Raw genomic sequence first — 12654 nt, forward strand, 5'->3', positions numbered from 1 at the left:
TCATAAGACTGAGCTTTATGCAAAAGTTGAAAAAATATTTTCCTGTCTTTTTCATTACTACAAAGACAAACAATAAAACACAGTTAATGGGAAATAAATGTACTTTCGATCTTACCTGAAAATCAGAACATTCAGAGCGATTTTAAGCTGATCCTTCGAGATCTTGTCAACTAACCCGTGTTTAAAACATCTTTACCTGTTCATGCGTTCTGTGTGACACATAAATAAGCAGCAACATACCACAGAGACATTCTCCTAACTCTAAACTGTAAAGTGGCATGATTTTGCCCGGTACCAGCGATTTAATGGCTCCCTTTCTCTGCTCTACTGCGATTAACCTGTTCTTATCTCGTCAAGTGCCTTTGCGTTTAAACGTTCGATACTTTACTTGCTTTGTATAGAGTTGGTCTAATATGTCATGATAAATATCAAGGCTTATATAATATGAGATCAATTTGATCTGGTTGTAATTGGGTAGTTTTTCTTCAAAATCGGTTGTGACGAGCCTAGCAGAAAGACAGATGCCAAGAAAGCAGGTGAATAGCGAAAATTTAGGTTTTTTGTAGCATAGCTCTCTTTAAGATTTGGTCAGGTTAAGATAAAATAGTACAAAACTGAGGAAAAGAATGTAAAGGCTGATGAATGTACTTTTGTGGATTATTTTTGATCAGTGCTGTGTAAAATAGAATCTACTTTAAAAATGAATTTCCATAAATAATTTTCCAATTAGTTGTGCGAAAATTGTGCTAGGCAAATTGCAACTTACAAGGTATAACATGCACATGCAAGTGTGGGGGCTTTTAAATCAGTTTAACCCCAAATGTTGAAACGTACGAACATATAGTTTAAGTATGTGAAAGGTAAATCGTAATAAACAATGTTCGAACGTGTTGATTGTGCAAAGAAGTATTTTCTAACAACCTACTTAAACTGTCTGCGCATTTAAAACAACGTTTTTACACGGTAAATACTTTGTTTGACAATGCGCCTGCACGAAAAAGGCTAGATATCCAAAAATGATATGCGTCAGAAACGTGGCAGGTAGCTGTGTATCGCATTTCGTCCGGAATGTCACCAGGCCGGTATTATGCAGCAACGAAAAATTTTAAATTCGTGTTTTTATTAAGCCTATACCAGCAGAATATCCTTGACTAAGAAAAACTGTGCAGTTCCAAAAAATGCATTTATTGTGTTTTATTAATAACTTCAACGCTTTACGGTGTATAACATTATAATTCGTTTTAGAAAACAGTCCAACATCTGATTCATTTTCATAGGATCAAGTAAAATGTATAAAAAATACGTTTATAGTGCGATTTCAGTTCGCTAAATGTTCGGAATCTTTGTTTTTATCGGTAGGCTACGTTTCTTTCCTAGGCGTGTCTGCCATTTTGTTTCAAACCGTTTCCTCATTTTTATTCCTTTGTCATTTGTTTGGATATAAACGAGTGAATTTTATCAAATATGCATAATTATCAACGTACTATTTAACACATAACATACGAAATTGGACAATCGACATTTTTTGCATATTTGTGCGATGCGAATTGTAGAACAAGTGTGGTAGTCCAGCAAAACAAATCATTTCTTTCTTATCTCTATGGCCCACTAGCGGAAGACATTTTATGTGGCAACGTTATTAACAATTCTATAGACATTGAAAGGTTAATCTCAATTTCAATGTTCCTATGGCGTAATTGTAAACCAAACAAATAACAAATGTGGGTGTAGGTTTGCTTTGTTAATAAAATACCTCACTATAACAATTAAACGCGCTGCTGCATTGTTGTACAACTTCGCACAAATTACAGCCTGATTGAATAGGGCATAATGCAACCACAGGTAAAAAACTTAATTGCCTCTGACATGGTTGTCAAGTCATTAAGATAATGTTCATTTGGTACATTGTCTATAATTTAGTCTCTAAACAGCCAAGCGACTATTGTTGAAAACAACAGAACAAACTATTTTGACGAATAGCTTTTTTCATTTTAAACCACCACAAACCAACCGATTTTGTGAGCAACAGCTTTGAGGTCCACGCCATGTTTGAAAGGTTGAAGTTTTCTACCAACGTAGGTAGAACAGTGGGAAATTAAATGAGGTTAAATCGTAACCTATGTTACATACTGGATGATTTTATTTTCCTAAGATAAGTTAGATAAAATAATTGCTTGGTACATGATTTTTAACAAGTAGGCTAGCTGGTAGTAAAAACGATGAACTTTTGCACTTTTATTTTAAATCAGCAAGTTTAAAGTGTTTGAAAGTTTACGCAAACGACCTTTCCTTACCTATTGCTGTGATTCACTATAATCTCGTGGCAATTCAAAGTGAAGGCATTCAAAGTATGAGTCACAGAAACCTAGAGTAAAAAAGCCACACGACAATAAGTTCAACGGAGGTTTACAGTAGGTTACCAGGTGCTTAAAACCACTTCCACAGTGGAATGCAGTCTTTTGTTAAACAGTTTATTCACTGCTCTTTGGTGATAAAAATTGTAAGGAGAAAACATTGTGAAAGTTGCTGTACGAATGTTTTCATTTATTGAAACTTTTATCCTATGTATCAAGTTTAATTTAAAATCGTTTTCTGAAACAATGATGTACATACAGCTCTAAGCGATCCTGAACATGTATGCACCACAGCAGTCACAAGTGTACATAGGGATACACCAAAAATGTTGCATGCGTAATTAATTGTAGTAGATGTTGAATAAAATACGTACCACCACATTTGCGTTCACACTTTTATTTTACGTCTGTGCATCGGTTATAAAGGGTAAATCAGAGGAAAATGTTGGGCTAAACATCATTGGTCTACTCTAAACCAGTGTTACCTAACCGGGGGGAATTTACTTTAATTTGCACATTTTAAATGATCGTTGTATGGTTTAGCATCTACCATGTGGTATATTAGGAAGAAATAAAATGTTTGGGACTGTTAACAGTGGCGTAGGAGCATATGCTGCCGCCCCTGGTTTTCGTTGAAAATGCCGCCCTACGTAGACTGCAGCAATTTTTGAAATAGTTTCATGTTCAAGCAATCTCTTCAATAAAAATAATTACAAATAATGTGCCGCGTCTCAGAAGTTCTACATTGCTCGTGAAAGAAGCCTCACTGTCTCAGCGTTAAGGCCAAAAATAAAAGACAAAAAATGGAGAACAAATGTATTAGGCAAATAAAAGATCAATAGCCGCCTCAAAATTGAACTTTTCGAGCTTTCGTCGAAGCAAAATCAGGGACAACTTTTATCCAGAAGTGTCCCCTTAAGTCATTTTGCCGCCCCCTTGCAGCCTGCCGCAGAGCCAGAACCGCCAAGTGGCTGCTACGCCACTGACTGTTAAGGGAGGATTTTGTCGAAAAAGGTTGGGAACTTCTGATCTAAACAACTGGATTTAAAAGATAAAAAGGCCTTTGTGTCAATTAACCACTTCGTCTACTTTCGATTGACTCAACCAATTTTTGTTTGTTTCTCCTAACCCTTCACTTGTCAGGGATTGATCCTTCCCACATCAACAAAGATTTTTGGTGTAGATAAGCAAAACTGACTCACACTTGTTAGTTTCGATCTTTCACATTTGTCATCGAGCAAGTAACTTGAAAACCAAGCTAAAACGCTTACCTTCACGCCGTTTTAACAGAAGATTTTGAACACAGATTATGTGCTTTTGAACAGTTAGTATGACAACGCAATATTTTTTTGATTTGCGAGTATTGTACGACCGGTATATTGTTTATATTGTGTTGGCCGCGCAATCTTTAAAAGTTTGGTTTTGTTTAAGTCAGAATCTTTAGCAACGAATTTTCGAATCTGTTTTTTATTAACTTTAAAACTATAAAACACAATGGAAATGTTGTCCCATTGCCAAATAAATAGACTTAGATAGTTATATGTACTGTACAGCAGCAATATTTTAACGTCAAAACGTTGTGCAGTATGAAAAGTTAAAACGTTTGTAAAAACATATCCTACTTTAGAATGTTCAATATCGCCTATATAAACAGAACGATTTTCCTAAAGTCATGACAAGTGAGTACAAGTCAAACTGTTTCACTAGAGTTCCTCTGCACATAAACATTTCCCGTAAAAACATACCACAACGTGCTAAGGTAATCTGGTTTCATAATCCCAAGCGGGTCGTCTGGTAAGAAGAAAGGTCTAAGCAAGATATCAAATTGCTTACAAAAAAAACTACCCGGTACCCTTGTGATTATAAGTTTTTGTTGTTGTTATCTTTAAAGGCACTTTTGAAGTTTCAAGTAAGGTTTATAATTTCGTCTGTATTTGTGTTAGAAACGCATTGGAAAATATCTTTAAAATATTGTGTACATTTGCAACTTGCAATGTGTTTAGACTTGCATACCAATTTTTTGAACTTTATTAAAACTGACTCTAAAATGTATAAATGTCGTATTTTATCCTTGTAACGCGCGCCCATTACTAAAAATCGATAACAACATCCATATAATCCAAATTCCAACAATTATGAAAGGACGATGTCGTAACGGCGGAAAGGTCAAATATAGATTCGAAATCCATGCGTGTTTTGTTGTGCTGGTAACAAACAGCGTGAGCATTTCGGAAGACTGTAAAATGTGGACCTTATTAGTTAGCTTGTTTGTTTCATTTGAATAGTATATGAGGGCTTACTGGTTATTTTAAAAACTAATCTAAAAGTTCGTTGCCAATTGTGGCTTTGTGGGTAAAATACAACAAAGTTTTAGGACCGCTTTTGTAAGCTATAAGTAACCAAGAGTGAAAAAGAAACAAAAAGTTTGAGCAAACGTTTGCATTTTGCATGATATAAACAGCAACTCTTGCGTAACAAGGGTCAATGGTAAAACCAGAAAAGTAAGAAACGAAGGTAATCGTATTAAAAACCGCTTACGCCAGGGGTTGAACCGTCAACCCTCTTTCAACCCGGGAAATACCGCCAGTACTCGGAAATCTGCTGAAAATCATGAGCGGAACGAAAGGTGAAAGGTCAGGAGATGTTTACCGCAACGAGGTGAGATGATCGGAAGATAATTGGTCACAGAATCCAGCGTACACGGGAGAAAATACTTTGCTACAAAACCCGAATCGTTAGGGGCGAGATACACCAGCTTTGCGCTTAAGCGTCGACCCTGCGATTTGAGATCTTGCATGCAAATGATCAGGGCAAATCTTTAGCCAAACGAGCCGGAAAATTGTCAGATACGCCAGATTTGGGAGCAATAAGAGAAACTGGGTCATCGATATGTTTTATCAGTAACAGTTTCTTGATAGATTTCAACGGATTGTACTGTTATGCAATGAGTTCCATAATGAACTGAATAAAACATTCTCTGATGTTTTTCGCTTGATATAAAACGACACAGTCTGTGTGTCACACAGACCATGTTTAAACAATCATTGTTTATGGTCTTTTAACAGGCCAGTGTTTGTGCCAATGGCTTGTTTTAGCGAAAAGCGTAAAATACATGTGACTTTTTTTTGGCTGCATTGACTATAATTATTAAGATATACTTTGTAACTGTTTCTAACGTATACGCAGCATTGGTTTTAAAATGTGGTTTACAAGCTACCAAAGAATTCCTTTAAATCCAATAAAGAATATTGTATTCGTCTAACAATTACATCCTCGGGGAGTTTAAGTTCGACATGCTTTCGACATGAGCACCATTCTTGAAACAGAACAAACCTTGGCATCAACTTGCGCCCTGGATAACATTATTAATATGCAATAGGATAAGGTATAGTTATTTATTTAAAGCTAAACCAACTCTGTATGAAGCGTAATGCAATTGCTGTGTTGTTAAATGCCACAACCAAGCCGCGATTTTGCACAAAACCATGCTAACCGCTGCCACAAAGAGAAAGGTCTTTGCATCCGTATTTCATGACTTACATTGTGATCCCATTAAATATCGTTGAAGCTTGTTTTAATACGTCAGGGACCGGTGTAATTTCATCGTCTAGGAAGGATTCGAATGTCCGTGTTTGGTTTAAAGTCACTCATTTTGGCTAATTTACCGACAGGAATTCATTAGTGCGATGATATTCCTTTATGGGAAAGTAAAATGCTAAGCCAAACATTTTTAACATTTATTGTTGTCGTTCTTTCTGCTAATATCGACGTAATAATACTTTTAAGTCACATAACTTTTCAAGCTAAAAATGCTTGTTGCTTTCGTTTAGAAACAGAAGTTGCTGAAAAACAATCACACTTCATTCATTTAAATAAACCTTGCTGCGTCGAAATATTTTTGTGCAAGATCTTTTTTGTCAGCTATGGAGTAAAAGCAACCGTCAAATCAGCTTGAAAATGCGACGCCATTTTGTCGGCGATATGCATGACTGCACCATCACAATGGTGCCACAGACTTGTATCGAAATCGTTTCTAAAAATATAAAAATTTAGTAGAGAGAGACACAAGTATTTGAAAGATTTGCTAATTATATGAAATTATATTCTGTTTAATTTTGTTCCAAAATTTTGTGACCAAAATGCAAGTGAAGTTAAAAAAAACGGTTAAACTATTTCTTTTGATTTGATTCTTAAACCAAAGAGATTAATCGACGGTCCGTAAACAAAATAATAGATTATGTTTTTCTCCAAATATTTCACTATTTTGCAATCAAATCGACAAGCAAACTATAATGGGATCATATTGTTTTATTTTGTGGCATAGAGTAGCGAATTCGTTTTAATCACATGCAATTACCAAAATTGAAGTAGGAAAACGCACTTTTGCTTGCGCGCACAGTACTGTATTGAGATACAAAAAAGATACTTGCTGAAGCATGTTTGCTTGTAAGGATGAATAACGTGGGAAATTTTCGAAACAAAATTTCATAAGTTAAGGCCTGTTGCATTTGAAGACTCGTCACTACATTGATCAGTGGTGTTTTATTTGAAGTCAGACGTCAACAGCTATCTCCTCTTCTCGTCTTTGATGGTTTTATGAATATTTTTCGGTAAGGAGAAAGTATTTATTAAACAACCCTGGCGGTGGGATTGGAATTTAATGTTGCGCGACAGACTTCCGTTTAACAGACCAACATCGGTCCGTTCTGACGAAGAATTAACCTTTATCGCCCATACCTAATTTTAATGTCTGTCTCTTTTCATGCGTCACAATTTAGTTTTAAAAAGAAATTTTGCGTTCTTGATATTGAATTTAATCATTCCTCGACTCATCAGCCAACTGGCCATAAATTTATGACAGCTTTGTGGTTTAAACAGATTTGAACTTTCGTTAGATATCGATAACCGTAAACAGATGGTTTGTTCAGTTAAACGAAAGTCGAAGTGCTTTAACATTTATTTCTAACAGCTTACTATTGCCAAGCAATTACTAAAGTATTTGTAAAATGTGAAGCTTAATAAGGAATGGGTATAATGTTGTCAACCAAAAAGCTCTTGCAATTAAAGGTTAATCTCCGTTTGCAGCAAGGCCAAAGTGTCGTTTTAGACTGAAATATATTTTCGACCTTTTCACATGAAATGTCACCAACATTTTTGTTCTGTAGGGTCGCGGTTGACATTACCAATGCCTTTAATGTCTGTTACGCCGCCATTTCATTTCATGTGCCTGTTTTTCATTAGTTCTGTCGAAATGAACGACCTCCCGTCCTAGATCGACAACTTCATATCGAGTAACCCGAACTGATGGTAATTTAAAGTAATTTCCTTTGAAATAGGACTTGGGCGCCATTCTCCACACATACTGACGGACAGCAACCTGTGTTACGCACATAACGTAAGGTTATAAGCAAGTAAACGTGCAATACAGAGTACCCTGGTATACTGTGACCGCATGGCAGGAAATGTAGTGACGTTGATACACTGTATGTGAACATGTGATGACCCAGTTCTCTTATAAACCTTGTTCCCTCTATGACACAATACGATAGTTGTGCCATAAATTGCGTCATTCGCAGGATACCAGACTTAGATACCCTAAATGATTTAAATCGTTGTGTTGTACTCTAGGCATAGCCATTAATAAAACTGTGGACATATTGCCTTTAAAGAACGGCAACAACCAAAAGTTAAATTTCTGTTGATGTCTGTTACCAACAAGGGTTTCACCTGTCAGTGCATGTTAACTGTTTGAAAATAATTTCATAAACTAATAAAGTAAAATGAACCCAACAATTTGGAGCAACATTGGGTTGAACCGCTGAGGTGATTTTTGTAACCCAACATAGTAAAAAGGGAAACGAAAATCTGTGGTGAAATTAGACTGAAAATTTACATACCCCGTTTTATTTAGTTATTGAATCATAATTTCAAACAACTCCATTTGTTTGCTTTTTTCGTCTTTTTAAAATTTGTGTTTGTTTTATTCCTATCGAAAGAAATGAGTAGCAATTGAAATTTTCGTGTATCTTGGCCCACATAACTCAAAAGAAAACCACGTTAGGCCAACTTAAGGTTAATCGAGGAACACACATGAGTATGCCCTCTATGATTACATAACTACGTAACATCAACAATGAATAAACGGGTACATAAAAAGCATAAACAAGGAAGTTCTCATATGGCTTACGTCATCTGGTATTGCGTCACAATATTGTGTATTCTTGTAATAACGATAGGCGCGGCGTCTGTTAGGGCGTTACTGAATTGATAAAGAATGTTTAAGATTGTCTCTGTGAGTTTGTCAGTAACCGCACTAGGGGCCTTAGTAATGTTGTTTGGTTAAGAGGAAAGGCTTTCAGTGTCTAGTTGAGTCCTGTGTTGTTGTCCGCACTCCTTTAGTCTGATTGGTAATAGGGTTTAGGTGGTTTTATTTGCCAATGTTGATTAATTTCACCGTGGCAACGGGATTTTTTAGCGGTCGGTGTGAAATGATAGTTGGTGTCAGTTTTGTTGCTAGACTTTTGTGTAACATGAAAACAGAATATGTGCTTGTGTGCGAAAACGCAGCGACAGTACGAGGGACTTTTTTGTTGTGTTGATAGAAACAGGCGTAAACATAAAACCGTGTGAGCGAATGAGTTGAGATGGTCCAACAATACTTGACTTGGTTTCAGATCATCTTCAAACCAAACAATACTTAAACAGATGTTACGTTACGAAACAATGAACACAACTGTCTCAAAATTTAACTGGATTGATAAAACACTGTTCAATGTAGCCTTTTGGTGCCTATATTTGAAGTTAAACACCACGGCCAAAATTACGTCTGCGTAACAAATATACGTTTGCCACAACTAAACGAAACTTTGCCACCCCTAACCGATTACGACGTAACACCTGGCAGTGTTGCGCAATCATCGCGCAGCCACTATGACGTCAGGTGATGAAACGTACCACATACCTGGAAAGTTTGCCTAGGACAATCGAACGGCGCGATTCTTCTCGTTCGAAAGCGAGTGTCGCGGCGTGGAATAAAGGTTGAGTCAACACGGGGCCGGTGTGGCTCAATTGGTGGAACCTTTCTAAGCCTTGACTCACTTTGAGGGATTTTTATTGGCAAAGAGAAAGTGACTGTTGGTTATCCTGGGCCTCGCGTAACTGCCGTTTGTCTACAGTGGTTCCGCGTTCCATTCCAACAAAGCCTAGCGCTACCACGCCGCGATCAACCTGTCGCGCTGCCCATTGTGACGAAACGTTTTATGAATAGCGTCGATCGGTGTGCGTGGGAATGACGTTGTTTTTTTTCTTGTTAATAAGTGACATTCTTCATAAGTTTGTTAGTTAGTTATTGTAACGCAACGTAAGAGCTCGGTATTAGCAATTTTGCGTTGCTATTAAAAAAGAGGGTAAAAGTCATGCATATCTGAAAGCACTTTTTACATTGAAATTAAACATGCATCAGCTGCTGTTTGAAACAATATTTATGATGATATCTTGCAGATATTGAGGACAGGTCGTTAAGAGTTCCGCCATTACGCCAACAGTTCCCATTGAAAACTCGAAAATGAGTCAAAAGCTTTAGTAGACCAAAAAGAGGAACCAATTACTGATGGTGAAATCGCATTAAAGAGAATAGAACAACTAGTTTCTGTAAGTTTTTATAAAATTTAGGTCATGTTTGAAAACGGTGCTTGACTCCCAACTGACTTTCATGACGAAACGCAGATTTGAGTAGATTGTGTCTAAACAATGTTTATTTTTAGAAAGGTTTTACTGAAACGAGTAAGCTTAATACAGATTATATGCTACTGGCGGTTAGTTGTTTTCTTTTTTGATCTTTAATGAAATTTGACTTCCCATGCTTAAAGAAAAAAAAAAGTTAAAACTTCACACTCTTTGGAAACGTATGGGAAACAAAAATCAACACAATTCAAATTTGCGCCGGTGGATGGCTAACAGTGAAATACCGACTTTAGAGTACAAATCAACAGTTTAAACGTCCATCACGAATAAACAACACAGATTTTTTTGTTTCCCAGGTGACAAAATACTGTCTGACGTGACAGTGGTTTGAATAATGCAGTTATGAAATCAAAGTAAAGTCATATCGATTCTATAACACAGGTTGTTCTTCATCTGAATTTTATCTGTCATTTCGAGCGTCGGTTACGTTAGATTACTGTGTTTTTTCTGGCCTTTCGAACACAGGAACAAAGATTCTCTTAAAATAACTATGATAGTGACTGAAGAGTAAAGGTGACTCATCGAGTAGTCGGTTCGCTTTTGTGCTGATAAGATCAAAGTCAACAAGTTGTTGAAAGTCGAAACGTACGTGAAGTTTAATGAGTTTCCAGTTTTTAGTTGGTTTAGTCAACAGATATGTAGCAAATTTCCAAGGCGGTATACGTCTGTGCGTGGGATTTAAGACCTAGGCAAGGGTTTATTCCCAACCTTCGAGTAATAGTTTATTGTGCGTTGTTGTAAAAATCACTTAAAATAAATAAGCAGTAGTGTATGAAAAATACACTCGTTTGATTCTTTGGTTTCATCATACTGTTAGGGGTTTTGTACTTGTTTAATCTATCCCTTTATCTTACTTCTCATTGGCTTTAACGTAACAAACAGTTCCAGTGCATAAGTTAGTAGACCTGGTAAAACAGTCAGTAGCTGTATAGGACTTAGCTTTATTGTGGCCATACGGTTAAGGCCTTGCCCTGTAGTGCATATGAGCCAACTGTTTTAGAACGGATAAAATTTACAAGTAATGAACTACCCTTGAAGGAGCAGAAAATTTGCATATCACTGTCGGTATATGCAAATTAACCTTACCATACAAGGTGTAACCTGGTGATAATCCCAGCATGCCAAGGCGAGAAATCAAGTAAATTAGTTTATGTGTATTTACTTCAATGAAGATATAACATCTTTTGTTCTAGTGAAAGAAGTATATAATGAGGAAGCTCGACAGCCTACTAATCGTTTGAGCAGCTCAGTAATCAAAAATATCTTTGTGAAAAACCCTGACTTTAATTATTTCTGACTGGATCGGTTTAGTTCAGTAACTTAGCAAAGTATGTTTGATCTATATTATTGGTTAACTTGATTTGTTATGGCGTTTGGAAGATTGAAGAACTTTACAAAGTAAAACGGTGTTTACAACCGATCTATAGGCAGTAAATGGTTTGTTGCTTTAAAAATTCAGCCTTGTTGTCAGATAATAACGCACCAGAATGGTCGCTAGGTGACGATACGGAGACCTGAGCTACGCGAAACCAGGAACACATTGGTCAATTGGGAAAAAAGGGCAAAGGGCCATTACGAAACCTTTTTCTCTCACCGCGCGCTGGATTCATGAATGGCTGACGTGCGGTCGCGCGGCGGTTGAAGGCTTCTCTGCCACGCGGAGTGTTTGAGGTGTAGGGAGAATTTCATTCACAAAAAAGGGGCAGCGCAGTTAGCTTATGAAATTCCGCGTTCATTTACGGGCAGAGCCGGGCACGGGCACAGGGCTTGTTGTACAGTCTCTAACTTATGTAAGCTAAGTGCTTGTAGGGCCTGGATTATGTTCTGTAGTTGACATGTTGGGGAAAGATTATCTATGGCGGAGTTGGGAAGAAGTTAAACAAAATGACGTGGGTATCTGGTATTGCGCCATACTTTAACGGTGATGGGAATGTGGTCGGAGAAAATGTTGAGGAAAGTTTGTGAAAGATTAGAAACGATAAGATGTGTTGGTTTAGAGTTGGGAGGTTGGCACAAGGGTCGTGTGGTTGAGGCTTCATGAGAAGTTAGTATTTAGTAACCGTTTCTATTAAGTTTTGGTACAACTGGTTAACGCAATTAGAGGAAAAACGTTGCCTAGACAGAAATGGCGCAAAGTTTTTTAGGTTGATCTTTCGAGTCCATGTAACATAAATTGATTCCAGTTGCTTCTTGAGAACCTAGTTACATCCATTATACTTTTAGTGGTACCAAAAATTACCGGTTGGCACACTTTCGGTATACGTTAATGCATAAAAAGCGCTGTTGTTCAGCTTAGATAGTATTGGTGCCTTTATGTTAATTTTTTAAATCAAGGTGTAAAGGAAGATGTTAATGCCTGTGCATGTTGATGTAAAAAACGATGATTTATGATTTAACTGTACAGTGAGGAAAACAAAAAAAAACAGGTAACAAATGCATCGTGTTACCAACAAAATGATCAAATCAACAGAAGACCTATGCAGTTGGCTTAGTTTGAAACTGTTCGGTTGTAGGTTTAAGCTATTTGCATTCGTTTAAGTCGGTAAAATGTAACCTA

At 36.9% G+C, this 12654-nt stretch overlaps 1 long non-coding RNA gene across 1 annotated transcript in view; it reads right to left on the minus strand.

Moving 5' to 3' along the window:
• Window positions 1-6210: 6210 nt before the first annotated feature.
• Window positions 6211-12654, minus strand: part of LOC145227440 (uncharacterized) — a 29481-nt gene continuing 23037 nt past the window's right edge. The window contains exon 4 of the long non-coding RNA XR_013859917.1: window positions 6211-6387. This is a non-coding gene — a long non-coding RNA (uncharacterized LOC145227440). The remainder of the gene's footprint in view (window positions 6388-12654) is intronic.

Source organism: Phallusia mammillata, chromosome 1 (genome assembly GCF_965637545.1).
Source record: "Phallusia mammillata chromosome 1, kaPhaMamm4.hap1.1, whole genome shotgun sequence".
Classification (NCBI taxonomy): domain Eukaryota; kingdom Metazoa; phylum Chordata; class Ascidiacea; order Phlebobranchia; family Ascidiidae; genus Phallusia; species Phallusia mammillata.